Source organism: Biomphalaria glabrata, chromosome 15 (assembly GCF_947242115.1).
Source record: "Biomphalaria glabrata chromosome 15, xgBioGlab47.1, whole genome shotgun sequence".
Classification (NCBI taxonomy): domain Eukaryota; kingdom Metazoa; phylum Mollusca; class Gastropoda; family Planorbidae; genus Biomphalaria; species Biomphalaria glabrata.
This window is the reverse complement of record NC_074725.1, coordinates 18,543,740-18,563,634: the sequence shown is the minus strand read 5'-3', so window position 1 is coordinate 18,563,634 and position 19,895 is coordinate 18,543,740. Positions and strand designations below refer to the sequence as shown.

Here is a 19,895-nt window from a genome sequence, read left to right as displayed (position 1 = left end):
GGCGTCTTAAGTTATGCGTCAATAAACAAGAACAACTAACAATATTGTCCTGAAGTAGTTCGTATCATGCTGTGTGTTCAACAATACGAGGAGGGGAAGAGGTTGAGTACAAGAGGGTACTTGGTATCTGACACACCGGTACCCCCAAAGCAAAAGCACACAAATAACCAGGTTAGAAGAAATGGCTCGTGATGTGCAACAGGGTGTTACCTCACCGATCAGAGCCGTGCATATTTCAACACACACACACACACACAGACACGCACGCACTACAAAGACACGGGGTGGAGGGGAAGAAAATCAGGCCAAGATTAAGAGTCACCTGGTTTTGTTAAGATACCATCCAGGAAGACAGGAGCCTTGTTCTATGATACAAGTGAACGAGGGTCTGAGGTTATCGAGTAGCCAAGATTACGTCAAGATAAAGAAGTCTGAAACAACAGCAATATCAGCATTCAAACCATGTTAGTAACACAAAACTAAAGACACTAATTTTTTTTTTTTGGTTACATCATTCACAACTTATCTGTTCATCTTATACAGTAAAGAAGTTACTTCAGACAAACAAAAAAAAAAGCACAATAAAGGTCAGTCCATTTAGACTTAATCAAACGTTAAACCAGTAGTTTCACAATCCAATGCAGTGAGGGAATTTTTTCTAAATGGGAAATGAGCGGCAGTTGCAGCATAAAATAACACTGTAGATTGTCTCTCTTAAACATATTTCATAGAATTGCAAAAAATAAAATAAATAAAATAAAAGTATGTCCTGTGCGGTGACACACTTTTCACACAGTGGCCGTATAAACTAGACGTTTCTCAAACTGCTAAGGGTTCCGACCCCCCCCCCTTTTTTTTTTGTCAAGACGTCGACCCCCTAGCGATGTTTTCAGACTTTTAGTCATGTCGACCCTCAGACCCCCCTCCAATAGTCTGACAAGAGTTGTCCTGCATTTTGAGCCTTAGAACTCATTCGCCTGGCGTTTACAACGCGCTGTTTCTACGAGCAAGAAGAAAGCACTTCACACAGTCTTAAAAGCAAAACGACAGGATTATTTCAAGTGTGACAGAAATATTCTCAGTTGTTTTATCAAACAATTTTTTTTCCAATTTCCTTCGCGTGATTCCAAAATTTCTTTATGATCAAGATGTGGGTTTTAGAGAGAAAGGGGAGATGGGTAACCACGTCGACGCCATTCCTGTCAACATTAAACACCATCTTCCTCCGCTCCCAATTTCCACACACACACAGCGTTTTAAAAATTGTTAAACAACTTTTTTTTTAAAAAAAAAGCACATTCTATAAAGAAAAAAAATGAAACACTATAAGAAAAGATTTTTTTTTAATTATTCAGTTCTTGCTAAGCTTGGTGATTACTAAATTTCGGCAATCACTGAAACTCTTTTCGCCCTGAATCAATCACAATGTAAGATTTGGTTTCCTCCTCCGGTATTTTAATATATTGATTTTGATTTACCTACTTTTTTTCTTTAAAGTGTATAATCAAAGTTTTGTTGTTTTTGGAAGGAAGAAAAAAAAAAGAAGGGGTGGAGGGTTAAACCAGAATTGCACTGACATCAAATGATGCAACATACAGAAAAAGGTATTGTATGAATACACAATGAATAAAATATTTATAGACGTGTCTCACATTTTACAAGTTTGAGAATAGCTGGAGAATGTGGCTCAAGAAAGAAGAGGGGGGGGGAATTCCCCTTTCAGACTTTGCGATCTATGGGGTCATCTGTTTCTGTGGCCCACGGGTAGCAAGGGTGTCATATGACCAGCACAACGGCTAACCGTCTTTACTTGTCCACAACAAATGTCAGGTGCCCGTTAAAGCCGGGTGGACTCAGAGGCGCCCTAAAATCACGAAATTCAAAATCCCAGTCTTCACCAGGATTTGAAACCAAGCGCTTTACCACTTAGCCACCGCGCCTCCAGATCAAGAAAGGTTTGATAGAAATTTAGACTCAACACCGTGGCCACATCCCCACTCTACTATAGATTTGAGGGGAAAAGAAAAAAGGTTGTTTATGGTGCTACATTGTTTTTGTTTCAATCATTAGCTTGATAGCTAACCGATCTAGGCAGCCAAATGAATGTAATGAGCACCGATCGATAGCTCAGCTAGTATTGTGGCTACCAAATATGGTGTAAACAATTAGTGGGGGGATGGGGGGGGTGACAAGTAGCAAAGAATTGTCTAAATGACCATCAACTTTTTGTGTTTTAGTTCGAAAGAGAGTTGCTCTGCATCGTTGAACGTAACGCTCCACCAAGCATCGTTAACACCCTATGTCTACGTCATCAACAAATAATGTGGAGTCAAGTTCTCTTTCTTTCACCTCAGTGAGACCCCTAGCACTCTTTCGAGCAGGCAATGTCAAGTTCACGTGTTCTTAAGGCATCACGGGCCTGCCACAATGACCACACGGATTCATCATACCAGACAAACGTTAGCGATGTCAGCACCCATTAAAGACTTGATTTTCGGGATCAAAAGTCCTTGACCTTAGCCAGAATTTGAGGCCATCACACAAACAGCCCCTCCCCCCCCCCCGGCCAAAAACTTAATGTATTTTATCTTATTTGTTTTAAAGTGTCGGATCAGCTTCCCTCGAGTACCTGCTGGCCAGTCGCTCAAAATAAAGTTAAAAAAAAAAAAAAAGATATACATGCGTAGACTATTCTTGAGGTAGGGATGTGGTGGAGAGCAGGGTCAAGTAGTATTCCTGTCACATTCAACCACGTTGTCACAATGAGTGACTTATTTCTTCCTCACTTCAATATTCAGAGCAAAAAAAAACAAACAACAACAAAAAAACACGTGAATAAATAATGTCAGAAAGATAACTTGAATTTGAGCACATAGTAATGCTATTAAGTCGCTAAATACCCTTTCCAAAAGTAATACAAGTTAATATAGTCAAAGAACTGAAATCTTTAAATTAAAATCACAATTGAACTCCGTATTCCCTTCGAGCTTCACCCACGCCTTGCAACCAAACGTCCAGCAAAATGAGAATATGTCCTTTTTAAAGTTGCGTCCTGTATCCGGCAGGCACTGGCCTAAATTATGACAATGACCTCTGTTGTTTACTGCAATGGTCAAACTAAATCCTTCATATCACATTAGTTCACATCGATTCTATTTACCGAAATGAAGAGGGGGAAATGTCCCCATTGTCCACAAACAAAACCTTATTCTCCGTAGTTTCCCAGTAATGGGTGTGTATAACTAAGTTCTGTTCGCTAGAAGACATAAGCCTACTTTTTTCCCCCCTTTGATTTGTTACTGCTGTTTGACTTGGTTTTACCATTTCACTACCATTTCCCTCTACACTACTCTACAGCATCGTCAGACACTGGAGGTGTACCCTAGAAATGCTCCAGCTTCAAAACATGGCTGAGATACAAAAAAAATTAATCATCGTAACTTGCGTAATGTGTGCCCCCCAATCTATCTCTCTAACAACGACGATGAAAACAGAATACGGTATGCGGGTTACAATAGTCTTGCTAGTGACCCCAATGCTGCCCGCCACTGCACACCAATTGTAAGCAGCGCGAGGCGAATACTTCCTGAATCAACACTAAAAAACTTGGAACCAAAGCGACGAAACAACAGCTCGGACAACAGTGGGAGAAAAGGAGAAGAAAAAAACAGGGGGAGGGCAGAATTGATTTAAAAAAGAGAAACAAGAGATTTAACCCTTGACCCCTGCAAGTTTGATCGAATGAATAGAGACCTGGGACGAGAAGCCGGATATAAAAGACTATATCACACAACAATATATGTTATTTCAATTCAAGATATTTCTAAATAAATAAAGTAAAAGCGACAATAGCTGAGAGAGTTCATAATACAATTGAGACTACTATGATTTATCTGTTTGTCCATATCTTTTTTTATAAAAAAAAAATAAATTCACATGTTATCAATAGGAGACTAAGATGCAATGAGATTTTTTAAAAATAAATACTATATATATCACATCGTATTGATTTTCTATACTGAACGGACACATTCAGTATATACTGTATATCATGTCCTATAGATTATATATACATATATATATTTATTTATTAAATATACATCGAACTTTCTGACTTCTTTTGGGGAAACCATGAAATCATGTCCAAAATCTCCAACATTCTTTCGGGACTTGCTGCACTTTTGAAACTCGTGCATCGGATATAACAAAAAGCATACTTCTAAAATACATAGCCTGAAAAGAACGACTTGAGTGTTATAATAGTTCTACATCAAACGTGTCAAAAAAAAATTTCCCAAAGCAAATGCTCAATGACTGTCTTTGATGATCTTGTCGTCGGTGATATGATTAGGGGTAAACTGGCTATAGGGAAATTTTGGCAAACGCCAGGTGAGCCGGCATCCAAATAGGCTGGTAGGCCGACGCCGAAAGTGTTGTTTGGAATAGGCCCATAACAGTATAAGTATGACTCGTAATACAGCCAAAGATTGCCCAATGTCCTCTTACAAAAGGGGCCCATAAAACGTCACGACTGGCCTTCGCATTACAATTTACAAAAGATCTTCCGTAATAATTGAATTGCCCTTATCCGTGGTAAAGCGCTTGGCTTACGAGCCGAGAGGTTCTGGGTTCGAATCTTGGGATTTCCAAGAACGGGATTTTTAAGGGCGCGGTGGCTGAGTGGTAAAGCGCTTGGCTTCCGAACCGGAAGACTGGGATTTTTACTTTCGGGATCTGCAGGGCCCCTCTGAGCCCACCCAGATCTAATGGAAAAATGACTTTAGTTTGGTCGTTGTGCTGGCCACATGACACCCTCACTAACCGTGGGACCTTTACATCATCTGCCCCATAGATCGCAAGGTCTGAAAGGGGAACTTTACTTTACTTTTACATATGATGAAGACAGGTACGAATGGTAGTCACCCAGTCCGCCCCTGGATATGATTGTCTACAACCAGCGAGTCAGATGGCTGGACAGTAAAATTATCAATTATATTTTACACGTGAAGAAGACAGGCTATTCGTAACGTTTTCTTTATACGCTTTTATTGTTTTGGTCGTGCTCAAATATTCCAATCAATGTTTAACCTACTAAAAAAAGATATATTATGTATGAGAATAGATGGCCCGTAGTAAGTAAGTATAGAAAATGTTATACTCGGCAAATAGTGCTAAATGGGCGAAAAACAAATCAGGAAAAAAAAAACACATTAAACGTCTCGGTAACACGGGGAATTAAAAAGAAAAATCAAAGATAAGAATGTTATCTCCACAAATAGAGAACACAATTCTTCTGTGCTCAACACATTGAGAGGTAGCAGTAATATTGATCAATGTTTCAATTTAAGTGGGTTGAACTCGGTAAACTCTTAGCATAGTCCAGACCTTCACTCCTGGTAACAATCCCAAATACCCCCCTCCACGCTCTTGACCACTCGGTTATCCAGCATTCTATTATTGGCTTCTATGGCAGGATGTATATTTAAGTATTTACTTCAAGTTTTGCGTTGTTACGCTGGCTTCTGTTTTGTCACTAAGTTCATTTGAGGGCAAAAGTCTCAATGCGGTTGATCGTTGTTCTGACCACACAACGCCCACATAAACAATAGCAGTAGAAATTGATGAACGTCATTTCTCGTGTCCTATCGGTAATTCGGTCTTCAAGAGTAAAGTACCTCTTACTCACGGGATATTATTATTTTGTAATATAAAAACAGACTCACGTTTTAGTTAATAAATGGCTTAACATTTAGTTGAAAAATGTTCTTTGAAATTAAATCCGAGATTATTCTCGTGAAGGCTATGTATTTATTGTTTTCGTACGTGGTGTCTACAAACTATTTGGTTTTGTCTATAGTAACTACACTTTTTTTTTACCCGGGGACCCTCTTACACAGTCAAAACTAGCCCACGGACCCCTAAGTGAAAAATCTACATAAATGCATAGAATATAAATCAGTTAGTCAAATAATAGTACGTAATAGACATATTAAACAGTTGATGAGTATTGAAATAATACAATCGGATACAATGGCGTTTAGCGAAGAAGTTATTTTAATTGTATACAATTTTCATATTTCTGCAGACCTCTTACGGTCGTCTAACGAACCCCTGGGGGTCCGCGTACCACGGTTTGAGTACCACAATTCTGTACATGCATTACAAAGTATGCAAATAGAGCTGTTTATACAAGTAATGATGGGAGCTCTCTGTCTTAACAATTGACCATATATCAAAAAAATATTTCAAAATTGACATTTTCGAAACGAAAGTGGTAGGCCACTTTATTTGTATATAGTAGCTACAGCCAAAAAAAAAAAAAAAAGGGAATTTAGAATATTCAATTTTTCCTTTTGTTTAATTTTCTTTATTTAACTTCTCTCTCCCCGTCCTGGTAAAAGGGTTTTAATGGATTTAAGGAAGGTCCAATATAGACAGAACTTTATTTTTTTATCCACTCCAGCAGATCTATGGATCTGGATCTGGACACCCCCCCCCCTTTACCAGCAACGACACAAGCACCATCAGCAATGCCAAACTCTTAAATTATGACATATACAGAATATATGGCAGTGCCTATGTAGACAAGTTTATTGTCTAGGGTTGGCTGAGAAATAGAGTTATTAGGAATACATTATGAAGATACTTTTTAACATTTTCTCCAAACCATGTGCATCCTCCACATAGTCTCGAGAGTCACGTTATATTTCCATTTGTACTTTCAATCCCGACATTAAATCAAGACAGTCTGTTCAATCTATTGAAATGTTTCAATATGTACTTCATGCATGCATCAATCATGACAGTCAACATCCACTCCCGTAGTTAGATGTACTTAAACAGCAAATGTAGATTTCAAATACACTTCCTTTCCACTTTTAATCCTCCCTTCCTTTTTTTTTTTTATTGGAAATTTTTTTCCCCTTGCATTGACATTAAACACACGTTGAAATTGACACATCATGTTTGCATTTCAGTCTACGCTAATAAGCAGTATTGGATGTAATGGGTGATGAGCAGGAAACACGATTTTTGAGAAAATGAGATCAACTTTTTTAAAATTTTGAGTCTATCCAGCCCTGAAGGTTGAGATGGTCATAAAACCTCAGACCGCTAAAACAGGTCTACTCACATTCACCTAGATTTATCCATAGACTAGGTCTCAATAGACAACATTAAGTAAGGATCGAATTTCTATAATATAGTTTATGGTCTCAACACTACAGAAATTATACACTTTAACAAATACAAATATATATAAATAGAACAAGTATAAGGTCTGAGCCATATAATACTTTAATTACTGAATGATGAATTACATTTCATAGCTTAAAAGTAAGTACACACAAATGCAAGTCATTTCAGGTATTTTTCAATTGTATAAATAAAGATATTACAAAACAATGTTGCTGTTTTTTTTTAAATGTTGCATGTCTTTTGTAAAGAACAAAAATTAAGTACCATAAATATCAACTTAAAATTATCATAAAACTAGAATTACACATGAATGATGTTAAGCACCTTTTAAAAAGCCCCTTAAAAGCTGTCCATTTATCTGTTTATTTTGGGACAAAGTACTGATGTGTTATAAATGTCCCCTTAAGAAGCTTTACTAAAGTGAGGAATAATAATCTTATAACATTAGGCAGTGAATACATGATCTTGTATATTTTTTATGTAATTATCTTTTTTTTTTTAAATTAAAGTAACTTATATTTTTAAAATATATTCACATTATTTAAACAATTACTGACCACTTAAATGCTCCACAAAGACACGCAGAATATGATTCATGAAAATGGGCAAAAAAATATGTCATGTAAAACTTCTAGCATTGAAGCAGGTGAATTTATTTTTGCCTATCAAATTGTAACCATAACATATCTTGAGATAAAATGTTTCACAATCAGTATCATAATACTTGACCACATCTCTGTATAAAATAAATATGCTTTCCAGAGAATATGGTGGCTGACTACTGGATTGCATAGTCCAAAGTCTTACCTTTGAATGCTAATTAGGTAATTTTACAATTATACAGGTTGACTAACCCCAAGAGCATCACCTGAACCTGCAACACTTATAACACAATACCTTTCCAGAATAGTATTCATAAATTATAACAGGTCTAAGAATGAAGTTTACAAGTAAAAGGGAGGTACACTTTGTCTAATACACCCTCCAAATTGTTTTTTTTTTTTTAGGTTTGTTCTATAGAGAAAATTGAAACGGGATATATGGTTGGCAAAAGGCTACCAACATTTGCTATAATAATTTATTGACATATTATATATGGTCATATGAAGGCTCATAAAATTCTTATATTAGGAAGAAGATTCGTATCTGCCCCCTAAAATCCCAGTCAACTTGTAAAAGAGAGAGATACAATTTATAAGCCAGCAAGACTACAGTAGATAGATTGATTACATTAACTCATGGATACACAAGGACAATAAAATTAATTTTGAAGAGAATTTGTGTAACATCTGTACAAAATCAAGATGAGATATATGATTTTTTTAAAGCCTAAATACCTCAATTTTTTTCACATGTAAGAATTTTTAAATTCAACTTTAAAATTTTACCAATCATTTTTCTTTAGCACAATTTCATGCTTTTATAATGCTCAATGTAGTATGGTCCAATCACTTGCATAGACCGATTGGAGCGCGGGGGCTGGGGAAAGTTTTCTATGATGGCTTTTCAACAGCAATTTAAAAAACCAAAAAGAAAATAGTGCTCAACTTGAATTCAAACTCAAGGGCTTTTAAAGCCTCTTAGATATTACATGCTAGCCACTGAGCTAGACAAGTGCTTATGAAAATATAGAACATTTTACAGTTATCTATTGTTAGTTTCGAATTTTTAATGACAACCTCTACAAAAGGCTTACGAATAATTGAATAAAATAATTGGAACAATGAATAAGGTGCAAAGTTTCAACTTGATTACTTGATCATAGAGAATGGGAAGTGGGAGAAATGAAAACAAAATCTGAACCAAACCGTTTACACAGAGAGTGAATTTTAGATTAATTGTCATTGTAGCTGTTGTGTTTGTAATGTTATTACAGCGCCTTGAGCCTACATTTTGTTTGTTAACAACGCTTTAAAAATAAAATTATTATTATTTTATTAATTGATATAGATCTATGCTTTGTAAAAATAAAAAAATAATCAAGTATTACATAACACTAGCCACACTAGTACTAGATCTAGATCTAGAATCTAGTCAACACTTCAATAAAGTCATTTTATTTTATAATCAGTAACGATGTAGATTCCCATATAACTGAAGGTTGTAGATCTAGATCTAACTAACAATTTGGCTAACGCGTATAGTATCAAATCTGATCAATGAATCATGATATCAAATCATAATCATGTCATTAAATGCCATTCAAGTCATTATCATTCATGACCACAAAATGATTTAATTTTTAATGACAATGTTTTAACGCCAACGATAACCTAACCGTACAAGAGACTTTAACAGACTTTAACTTAAAATTCAGGCAACCCGTTTTATAAATTTATATTTCTATACTAGATTCTAAAATCTAAGTTATGGTTTGGTGTTAAATTTATTCAGTATTTTAAATATCGAGGGTAAAAAGCGGATAAGGACTAACTCTAATAGTCTAATCATGTCTAGAATAATGCCGGTAGAGTATGAGCGAGTTTCTAATCTATTTTTAGATTTTTTTTTCTTACTTTTAAAAGGAAGAGGTCAACGTTAAAAAGCGACAAAAAGTATTTAATGAATCTAATGCTAATGAGACATAAAGATATGGAACCTTATTATAATACTGAGTCCCGATGAATCGTTTCAATAGTAAATAAAATAAAAGAAGTACCTTAATTTAGCAATGCAAGTTTTAATCCTTCGTCATGTCATGAAAGAACACTACTTTCGGAAAGTTATAAATTTAGATGCCGTCACACCCAGTGGAAGGTGTACGAACAGCAACACAGTGGAGAGCACTTCCGGGTTAAAAATAAGTTGACGTCATTTTTACCGAAACCCGTTTGATGGCAATGATTTTAAAAAAAAAGAAGGGGGGGGGGGGCTAATGTACTCGATTGACAGATAATCTAGTTAGATCCACAGGATTTGATAAATATTTGCTTTTTTGAAAACATAGTAGATCTAGATCTTGATTTAACTTTTTTTTTTAAACAATATGGGACAACCCAAAAGTCAAAATCATATAAACTTGTCTTTTATGAGACCGCCAAGAAAATAAAGGGAAATTATCGATCTTTTACAGTCTTGTTTATTAAGACTGTAGTTACGTTTCTTGCGAGCTACAGATTTATTTGAAAATGTTTTACATGTTTCGAATGCTCCTTCATAGTTGAAGATAATATACATCCTAGTCCAAGCCACCAGCAGGATGACTGGGGATGGCAGCGGACAGGGTACGAACCAGGGACCATTGGGTTGACCGATCGACATACCGCACGACCATGCAGCCAGGGCCGACCTTAGGCAAACTAGGGCCTCCGATAGGTGAGGGCTTCGCTTAGGGAAACATTTTTTTGTATTAAAGAATAAATAGCAAAACTTTTCCGTCCTTCATCTCCATTCCGCATGTGGCCCGCAGTTTGTAATTTGCCCACCCCTGCTCTAGGCTACTGAGGGCAAAAATAAATAATTAAATTTGTAAAAGGACTAACAATAATAAATCTGTGCGATTAGAAATATTTTTAATAATTATTTTTAGTTAGCGCAATTTCATGCTTTTAGCTTTCTCAATACGCTATGATCCTATCACTTGTCTAAACTAGTTGGGAAAAAAATGGGGGTGGGTGGAGAGAAAGAAAGGGATAACTGTACGAATATTGCCGTGATCGCAATTAAATGCATTTTTTTTTTAAAGTTGAAAAACCTGAATTCGAACTCGAAGGATCAAGCCTTGTCGATCTAACACACTAACCAATGTGCCAGTGGATCGCTTATGAAAATAGAAGGTTTATAGTTATCCATTCTTAGCTTCAAAGTTTAAAGCGACGACTAACAAAATATAAAGGGGGGCTAATTCAATTAATACCAGAAAATCAGTCATATACAATTTCTTTCCCTTGTTCGATACCAAACAAAATAATTAGCTAGCAATAGTTAATTAACTAATTGCTTTTTTAAAAAAATGATTCTTGTTTTGTCAGGTAAACGAAATAACTGTGCAAAATTTCAGCTTGATCCAAGATCAGATGTGGGAGAAATAACATGTACAAACGTTTTACCAGACAGACATACAGAGTGAGTTGATATAAGCTTTGTAACGATAATGTCACAATTATTTTTCTACAAACCATGGGAAATATATTTTCGAGTGAATTTTTTTTTCAGTCGGGTAAAAGCTTAACTTGTTTTTTATTTAGATTTAATAGATAGGTATGTCCAATGCTTTTTTTTTTTTAATTTTGTAGAAAAATAGGTTGTCATACTCAGTGATGGATTGCCTAACTTTTTAACTACTAATAAATTAATAATAAACGTTAAAATACAAGAAAAGTAATATTTTATTCCCTACATTGAAAAAGGTGCCGGTACGCCGTACCGATGCGTAATTTCACAAAAAAAAAAAGCACTGGAGTCATTGGTCCATGATAAAACAAATTGGAGTTAATTATTAGTCATAATTTTTTTCCAATTAAAAAAAAACAATAACTGACAATTGCAAAGAGTTAAATCATGTAGACCTATAGGCCCACTACAGTAGAGCCCAGGGGCGGACTGGATATCAAAATCGGCCCAGTACAGCCCATAAATTATAAATCATATGATGGGCCAATATGTTCTCAAAATCATTACGTTTTTTTTTTTGTTTAATGTATCGATAACTGTATGCATGCTCTATATCTTTATAAGAAATATAAGCCTTATATGTTGCTTTTTAGTCGCTATGTTTGTTTAATGTATCGATAACTGTATGCATGCTCTATATCTTTATAAGAAATATAAGCCTTATATGTTGCTTTTTAGTCGCTATGTTTGTAGGCCCTAAAAGGATGAAACCTACTAATAGCACTTTCTACGGTCTAGGCTGTTAGGCTACATTATTTCTGAAAATGTGTTAGATTAAATTAGTCAGTGGCGTAGCATCCATGGCGCGAAGGGGTTCAATGAACCCGGGCCCACAAGCAACAGGGGCCCACAGCTGTGGTGTAGTAACTATGTCGCGAAGGAGCTCATTACGCTAGGGCCCATGACTCATGGCCAGTTGGGGCCCACATTAGAACATTTATTTGTTCATTTGAAAGTCGTTTAACTCTGTTAAGAAGTTGTAAAAACATTGACTTTTAAGACACTATTACTTATATGCAGTTCTAACTGAATCAAACTTTTTGACATAATTACTTTTTAAAGAAAAGTTACGATCTTTACATTGGTTGCCTTTACATTTAGATAACTCATTTTTTGTCACACACTAAATTTGTCTTATTGGCTGGAGAGGAGCCCATCAAGATGTTCTTGGACTCGGAGTACTAGTGTGATATTTACTTGTGTAGCAGGCAGTGGTTACGTCCTATAGTCCTCGCAGTACTGGTATGATATTGTGTAGCAGGCATTGGTTACGTCCTATAGTTCTCGCAGTAGGCTACTGGTGTGATATTTACTTGTGTAGCAGGCAGTGGTTACGTCCTATAGTCCTCGCAGTACTGGTATGATATTGTGTAGCAGGCATTGGTTACGTCCTATAGTTCTCACAGTACTGGTATGGTATTTACTTGTGTAGCAGGCAGTGGTTACCGTCTCTGGCCATCACCTAAATTAAAATTTAACCTAACACTAATAGTCCAATATTTAAACTACATGCTTACATATTACTTCCTAATGTGTCTTAAAACAAATAGATATTAATTAATAATATCGTTTTATCCCGTGTTTTTAAGAATGTGCGCTTATGATTTATGATACTGTCTCTAATTCAGTCACAAGAAGCACCGGCACTTGATTTCCAACATCAATTCGGTCCAACACCAAGCCGTGTTCATGCTATCTCCCATTTACCTCGAGCCTGTCTTTATAGTTATAGTTATAGCTATGTCTAATTCAGTCTCTTCTGTTTGTGCTTTCACCCAGACTTCTATCACATTGGATAAATTGTTATGCTCCAATCAAGAGTTATACCACACATGCGAGTCAGCACAGCTTTTCAGACGCTCTTGAAAGAACTGGATATCGCTTTAGTAAACCGTTAAAACGTTTATTTACAGTGAAAAAGGTCGTTGAGTCTTCATGCTCATACCGAGGATGGACGAACAAAGATAGACTTGAGTAATAAATAGAACTGCCTATAATTAATCTTGTTTTAAGAAGCACACATAACTGAAATTGGGTTACATGCCAAAATTTCGTACAACAAAGTAGCGCTGACAAAATGGTGTCTTTAAAATAGCGCAGAGGAAAGAAAAACGCGGACTGTATCTCATATCAAATATGCCTTGATCTATAAATTATATTTATCTGGAGGCAGCAGAGGTTTGAATTCTGAGTTTTCCTTCTCCCTCGGGCAGGAGAAACTCGTTAGCTTTAGGTGGCAACCAACCTTTAGTCCTACACACTAAGCTTCTAAACGTTATCACCGACAGCACCTCGGAGGTGGGAAAGGGGGGGGGGACTGGGTGCGCGAGACAGCTGGTAGATTGGTCATGAGGCCATACTCTCCAAAAGCACTAACTCAGATTTAACAATATCTGTTTCAGAACAGAAAAGAAATAAAATAGATTCTGGAACCAATATGTTAGACACATGCAGATCTAGGTATTGTAAAAGACTGAATCATTTATTTCAAAAACAAAATGCTGCACATATTAGAATGACTGGTTGTTGACACGCAAGTCCTGGGTTCGATCCCTATACTAAACAATTTTTGACAAAGACAAATGAAATATAGATGTTAAATGTTTTCTTGGAGGTTCAGCGAGTGCCGATTTAAATTATTCTGACAGCGGATTCAAGCGGTGGTTGATTTTGAAACCAATACGATGCAATGCCGACACATTCACATCGTAGGCCCTATGACCTCAAAACCATCCATTCGAAGTTTGTTTGTTTTCTTTTCTAGCGGTGGTTGATTTTGATACCAATGCGGTGCAATGCCCACACATTCACATCGTATGACCTCAAAACCATCCATTCGAATAACTTATTTTTTTAAAAAAAGGTACGATCTTTACATTGGAATTTCTTTACATTTACATTACTCATTTTTTGTCACACACTAAATTTGTCTTATTGGCTGGAGTGGGGCCCATCAAGATGTTCTTGAACCCGGGCCACGGGTACCTTGCTAAGCCACTGAAATTAGTATTACATTGTAGTCTGTAAAAGATGTTTTTAACAAGAAGCTCATATAGACCCTTATATATGAGAATATTATAAAACCTTTAACAATTTAATGTGTACCATAATGGCATTCGAGGCCCATATGAGTACCGGCCACCGGGCATTTGCCCAAATGCCTATATAGCCAGTCCGCCCCTGGTAGAGTCCCTAAAACTTGTCTAATGTGGACAGAAGGGCACACGAGTCTGCGAAAATGCCGGGTTGTTGAGAACTGTGCTTGCTTATAGAGGCGTTCATTCAATGAGAGATTACCATAAGATTATTCATAAATACAGCTGGCCTAATTTACTAGATAAGACATCGTCAGAAAAAAAAATGTGTTTCACGAATGAAAATTAACTATAATCATTCATTTTTTTTTTCACTCTCAAGGTGTGGCTGAGTCGTCACTGAGTGCAGAGTTTTAAGGGCTCTACCGATAGAATAATAATAACACCAATCTAGGGGGTGTGGGAAATGACATCATCAAAATCTGTTTATGGCAACTACACCTGACTTTGTTTTAAAATTAATAAATTTATTTCTTTCAATCACTGTTTCACAAATTATTTCTTTAATGGAACACTTCGAACAGTCTGAGTATTTAGCGGCTTACGCTAGTCCGCTTTATCGTAGCGTAGGCTACCAGGCCAGCTATCAGCCGATTTTTGTTACTGATTATGCTCTGTTATTATTAGAATACTTTTACTATTATTATTACAAAGCTTATATGAACTCACTTTGTCTGCCAGCAGTGCTGGATTTACATATAGGCAAACTATAAAAAGTACAGCAGCAGTTCTGTCAGGGGCCCACCCAAAATAAGTCCGAATGCACTTGTCAAATATACTTAAATATATCACTCAGGTGTCCATAATTTCTGTCATTTTAAATATTTTACCATTATTTTATAGAAAAAAGACGTTTAATATCTCATCAGGATTTTTTGAGTGAGCCGACAAATGAGACATTTCTGAATTTTCAACTAGTATATAGGCATACAGTCACAGTAGTGTGTTTGTTTTATAATTGGATTGTTGACATGTTTGGCAAATACAAGGCTTATGCAAGAAATAATATTAAGGAATAACTTTTGCATGCTAGGCATATTATTCTATATGTTTGTCATTCTCTGAATCGTATAGTTGGTGGTGCAGTGATTAACTGCAGTAAACTTTGTTTTTTAGAATTGTTTATATATATATATATATAGGCCTATATATATATATATATATATATATATATATATATATATATATATATATATATATATATATATATATATATATATATATATATATATATATATATACCTATACCTATATATCATTTCTTTTAAAGATCTTTTCACTATAATTCTTAACTGTATGTAATTTAAGTTAAACCCTCTAAATATCAGAAAAAATATATATGTAATATTTAGTACTGACATGTGATATCTGGATATTGGGCCCGTTATCTCAAATAGCTTAAGGGCATTTTCAAGTCTAAATCCGGCCCTGTATGTCTGTAAAAAAAAAATAAATATATGTTTTTCTCCAACACACATTCTCGTATCAAGTTGTAACTTTACACAATGTGACAATTATTTATAATACCTAACAAAACATGAATCAATAAAAACAAATAGTTAATTCATTACTTGTAATTAGTTTGTTATGTAGATACATCATGGGCGTAGCCAGGGGGGAACCCCCCCCCCCCCGAAATGAAATCCCCCCCCCCCTGGGAAACGAAATTAAGTGACTCATTTTTGCTTTCATTTTGTTTATTTTAGGTGAGATTTTAATACTAAATCATCACTTACTACAGCACAGCCGAGGGGTTTTTGAGTTAAAAACCATCTACCAGGGGGTTTTAAGTTTAAAACCCCCTACCTGGGGGTTTTGAGATTTAAAAAAACCCTATCAGGGGGTTTTGAGATACAAATCCCTCTACCAGGGGGTTTTGAGTTTATAACCCCCAACCAGGGGCTTTGAGTTTAAAACCCCCTATAGGGGGTTTTGAGTTTTAAACCCCCTACCAGATGTTTTTGCAGTTAAATTGCCCTCTTCTATAAAACAAAACAAAAAAAGGATTAAAATCCACAAATTTCAACAGCACAGTTAAGGAAAATTTTGATTTTAAAACCCCTCCAAAATTTACGATAAAATTTACGATAAACCCCCTCTTCAATATAAAAAAAAAGCAAATTACACACTCAAAATTCTATGAGCGTAGCCAAAGGTGTTTTGAGTTTAATTCCCCCCCCCCTCCAGCTAAAAGTTAAAAAAAGCTAAAAAGTACCTATTCAATATAAAAAAAAGCAAATTACACACTATAAAATCTGTGAGCGTAGCCAAAGGGGTTTTGAGTTTAAAACCCCCTGCCAGCTTGGTTTGAAGCTGAAAACTACCTCTTCAATATTTAAAAAAAAAAGCAAATTGCGCACTATAAAATGCTATGAGCGTAGCCAAAGGGAGTTTTGAGTTTAAACCCCCCTCCTCCAGATGGCTTTTTCTTTAAAGTTTAAAACCCCTCCAGATGGTTTTGAGTTTAAAATTCCCCTACAGAGCGTTTAGAGTTGTAAACCTCTCCCTTCAATATTATTTTAAAGCAAACTACAGTCACCAAATTCTATGATCGTAGCTAAATGGGGTTTTGAATTTAAAAAAAAAAAAAAACTCCAGAGATTTTTTAGTTTAAAACCCCTCAACAGATGATTTTGACGAAAAAAACTTTCCTTTTCAATATAAAATCTAAAGCGAAATACAGGCGTGTAATTCCAGGAGCGTAGTCAATAAAGGTTACAAATTTCTACCAGTGGCTTGGGCCCCATTAATAAAGTGTGAATAGTCTTCTGCCGAAATTGAAAAACACTAAATGTGGCTCAACAAAGATGGCTAAGACATATTTTAGGAGTCAGTCATAGAGATCGGGACTAAATCAAAGAAATCCTATGCCGAACTGGGAGTCGACCCCTTAGTAAGGTTGTGACAGAGCGTCGCATGAGGTTTTGCGGGACATGTTCTCCGACAAAATGAATTACGCAAAATAAGAGTAGCGGAAACAGCTTGCCGGAAAATGCGCCGAACGTCGCGAGAGGGTCTAAGTCAGTAAGAATAGCACATTAGGTTTTTGAAATAAAACTTTTTAATAGCAGGTAAATGCTCTGTAGATACCTCAGAATATGCATTTTTTTGGCTTTCAAGACGAGAAATAGTGCTCGGCGGCGGGGCTTCGCCCCGCGCTGGGGGAGCGCTGCGAGCTCCCCCAGACCCCCTTGCTAGCAAAGGAGGGGAGCCTACACGTTTTCCACTAATTGCGAGAAGAATCTATTCTAGGGCACATTAAGCGTCTTCCGAAAGGGTCAGAATGTAATAAAGATTAATATGTACACACACACACACATTTTTTTTTCGCGGGGGGGGGGCCTCCCCAACCCCCCCCCCCCGAAAAAATCCTGGCTACGCCCATGAGATACATAGTTTGTTATGCAGATACATGCTAGGAAAATTAATCCTTCAGTATTAAGCGACATGGCTAAACAGGCTACGAGGGTTTTTTTCTCCATGCATAATTGTAGGCCTACGTTTTATTTCTCCTACACCTATTCTCGATCAAGTTGAAACTTTCCACAATTATTGATTGTACCTAACAAACAAGAATCAATTTTAAAAGATTAACTAATTAGTCAATTTATTTCTGATAAATTCTACATTATTGAGATATATAGTTGTAAATATGAAGTTCTTCCCCTTAGTAGACGTTTTTAAAAAAATCGCTTGTTTATTTAATGAAAACTATTTGCAAATGAAAAAAAAACAACAAACAACATATTAATTATAGAATCTAGTTTTCAAGTATGAAACAAAATACATTTGGAAAAATGCATGAACGCACTTTATAGCTAGACCCTATATATATATATATATATATATATATATATATATATATATATATATAGTAGAGTCACTATTGCGGAGCAGGCATGTTTGCGGAACAGCTCGTCGAAATTAGTTAAAATCTACTTTATTTTAAAATTTTCTGCTAAACTACTGTAACGGTACTGCGCATGGTCCATTTCTCTACATTTCCAATATAAGGGTTTTCCTTTCACAGCAGAAAATTAATTTTGACTCCAGGTTAAAGTTGACAGGTGTGGAATCGTCCATTATTTTTCACGTACCAGGAGAACCGCATAGGTCAGGGCTTAAGGCTTTTTAAAAATGATAATGACATATCACCTGCATGATACACCTATTTTTAGGTTTATAAATGGATGTGAAAAAACTTCATGTCGTAGCCATCTACCAGGAATTTGATTTAAAAAAAATTGGGAGGTGTTAACCTAGTTTTTACCTTTTTAAAGATAGTCACAATTGTGGAACACTATAGATGTCATTTATTTGACCTGCGCATTTAGCTTAATATTTACAGTGATTTAGATTATCAGAATTTAAATATGAGTTTGTATTAGTAAACATACATTTAAAAACATTTAGACAATAATATTACATATAATATATATATTATGATTACCAGACGTCCAGCAAAAAGAGGACAAATCATAATATCAAATAATATCATATAGGCTTATATAACAAAATATAACGAAAAAGAATTAAAGAATAGTGGAAAATAAAATCTTGTAAGGAAAATCAGGGTAGTGTGACGTCAATTAAATTAAATAGGTAAAGAATTAAAAGATGACAATGTGTTGTCTTAAGCTTTAATAAAATAAAATTAATGTAAAGGATAAGGAGTTCAAGTATTATATAAGACATATAAATATATGCTTTATATAGGCTTTGTTCCGACATTTTTACCGTGTTCCGCAATTGTGACTTCTTAAAAAATCCTGTTCCGTAATTGTGACTGACCATATCTCAGTCGATTTGAATGTAAAATTTAAATATCTGTTGAAAAACTAAACAATGCGTCTATTTTTATCGGAAAATGGATGGGCAATGCCAAGATACTTTTAGTTTTTCCATAGGTCTAACCAACACGGATCAAAAAATTAAAAACTAAAAGTAGCTGCAAACTGTTCCGCAATAGTGACTCTACTCTATATCAATAAATCCGATAATGCGGAATTGACCAGTATTACATTGAAAATGATCCGTTTTAAACACAAAAAAAATGTTACTATAGTATCATTATTTTTAAAAAATGGATTGAATTATGAAATGCTGATTGGGAAGGGGGAGTGTTAAAAATGAAATATCATATAGTGTATACCCTTGAAAAGTTAAGGGGGTATTTTAAAGAAAGCATATCCAGCTATGGGATATTTTATTTTTACATTTTAATAAAATGTAAAATAAATACAATGACGAAGTAACTGCATTTAACGATCGCTATCGTAAAGTTACGTCTCACGTTTCATACTAAATATAACTTTTATACCATTGATTTTATATCCCACAATACCAGGAAGTGACCTTACCGTAGTTGCAAATGTTCATACGCTATGTTTATTTATTGTCAGTGTTTTAGAAAACAACGAATTTAATATTTTTTCCATTAATAAAACAAACAAAATGCAAATCTTATTTAATCAACATATTTAAATACTA

General features: G+C 35.4%; 1 protein-coding gene across 2 annotated transcripts in view; it reads right to left on the bottom strand.

Moving 5' to 3' along the window:
- The window catches only part of LOC106056384 (myosin-VIIa-like), an 83,501-nt gene extending 73,516 nt beyond the window's left edge, over positions 1-9,985 (bottom strand). The window contains exons 1-2 of one of the 2 annotated variants that reach the window (XM_013213097.2): positions 9,857-9,983; positions 323-431 (exon numbers count right to left, since the gene is read on the bottom strand). The gene's annotated coding sequence lies outside the window, so the exon portion shown is untranslated. Of the gene's footprint in view, positions 1-322; positions 432-9,856 lie in introns of both variants that reach the window. The other variant, XM_013213095.2, reaches the window with a different exon arrangement.
- Positions 9,986-19,895: the final 9,910 nt, after the last annotated feature.